Raw genomic sequence first — 2,188 nt, 5'->3', positions numbered from 1 at the left:
CTCCCTCCCCCAGTCTCTCACCCCTCCTTACAGACAGACCCACGTTAGAAGCGAGCACACAAGTCGCAGCTTTCAGAAAACAGGCTTCGGGGAGCGTGGAATAGGCAGCTGGACTTGTTCTCCGCGCCTCCCCACCCCAACACCCCCCGCACCCCGCCCTGACCTGGCCACAGTAGCTCAAATCCTCAGGCTCGTTTCACTCCTTTAAGTCCATTAGTAGCATGGCCCTGGGACACACGAGAGTGAGTTTTGATTTAGGACAGGTGCCACTGTCTAGAATGGGTGCCTGTCACGGGAAATAGCCCTGGGCGGTGGGGCAAGTGGAGGCAGTGGGTGGCGTAGGAGCCTGGGATAGAGGACGGAGGTGTGAGGATCCACAGTGGCCCTGCAGGGTGGGGGGAGGGAGGGTAAGAAATGGAGCCACAGTATCTTAGAGCTAGAAGAAAACTATGAGAATATTTAAGCCCAAGCCCTTCATATTATGGATGAGGAAACTGAGGCTCAGAGAGATGAGCTGATTTGTCCAAAGTTATGAGGCATGTAGCAACAGATATGAAGTTAGAATTCAAATTTCCTGTCTCAAGCCTGATCGTCTTCCTACTGTAATGAAATATTAAATACACTAAAACCACAATAAGCTAATATTGAGTTAATTGTTAATTCAAAGGAACTGTTGTTTCTCAGCCGACTAAATGCCCTATTGTTCTTCATTAAGAAATCAGATAATTCTGATTCCTGACCTTTCTATATTTCTCTTATAGATCCTGCACCTTAATGCAGTTTTATTGTAATCATGCCAAATATCATGGGCAGGTATTGAATTTACTAGATTATTTTAAAATCATTTCCTTATACACTAATTTATTTTATAGAATCACATGCAAACTCTTTTTTTTCTTTGTTTTAAATCGCCAGAATTACTCTGTGATTTAAGTAGATAAACTTCAAAACACCAGGAGAAATTATTTCTAGTATTTCCAGTTAAGACTTGAAAAGCCTAGGGGCTGGAAACTGTATGAAGAAGTCAGGTGGTTCTCTCAAGGATTCCAATATAGTTTTCGCATTTGTCTCACAATTGAAGTCTTTGTTTGGACTGTATGAAATTTCATAGCAGTTTTCCATCACTCACTAGGAAGGAATGATTTGCTAAAAAACCAGATACAAAATTATTATTATCATTATCATTATTATTATTATTATTAGAAAGGGAGGGGGAGGGAGGGGCAGAGGGAGAGGAGGAGAGAGAATCTTTTTTTTTTTTTTTCATTTCTTTTTTTTTTTTTATGTTAATCACCATACAGTACATCCCCGGATTCCGATGTAAAGTTCGATGCTTCATTAGTTGCGTATAACACCCAGTGCACCATGCAATATGTGCCCTCCTTACTACCTATCACCAGCCTGTCTCATTCCCCCACCCTCTCCCCTCTGAAGCCCTCAGTTTGTTTCTCATAGTCCATAGTCTCTCATGCTTCATTCCCCCTTCTGATTACCCCCCTTTTCTTTATCCCTTTCTTCCCCTACCGATCATCCTAGTTCTTATGTTCCATAGATGAGAGAAATCATATGATAATTGTCTTTCTCTGCTTGACTTATTTCACTTAGCATTATAGGAGAGAGAATCTTTAGCAGGTTCCACGCTGGTTGTGGAGCCTGACATAGGGCTTCATCTCATGACCCTGAGATCATGACCTGAGCCAGAATCAAGAGTTGGATGCTTAACTGCTTGAGCCACCTAGGCACCCCTAAAAGTATTTTCTTAAATGATGATCTTGATAGGTCCTTAAACTAGAACTGAGTTGATCTGATATACAGCATGCCAGAGTCTGCGGCCTTTAATTTCAGAAACGGGTCCTTGACTTTCTAACAAGGTAGACCCAGTGGCAGCTACCTCCAACTCAGATTGTCTTCCAAGGACAATTGTTAATTAGCCCTAGTAGAAAACTTCATAGAAGCATTCTTGCAGGGCACTGAATAGTCATATCTGTCATGCCATCCATCTCTGTTGTGGATATGAGAAGATAATGTGACTAGAAACAGAAATCCCTGTGTGGACTACGTCTACTTCACATTGATTCTGAAAAATCACATGTGATCTGGGGTTACACCATGATTCTGGATTACATAAACTTAATCTCCACTAATGAGCACACAGAAGCTAATTTTATATCAAAAAATAGGTGGAATT

This window comes from Ailuropoda melanoleuca, chromosome X, assembly GCF_002007445.2.
Source record: "Ailuropoda melanoleuca isolate Jingjing chromosome X, ASM200744v2, whole genome shotgun sequence".
NCBI classification, from domain to species: domain Eukaryota; kingdom Metazoa; phylum Chordata; class Mammalia; order Carnivora; family Ursidae; genus Ailuropoda; species Ailuropoda melanoleuca.
The sequence above is the reverse complement of the archived record's forward strand: the minus strand, read 5'-3'. Positions refer to the sequence as shown.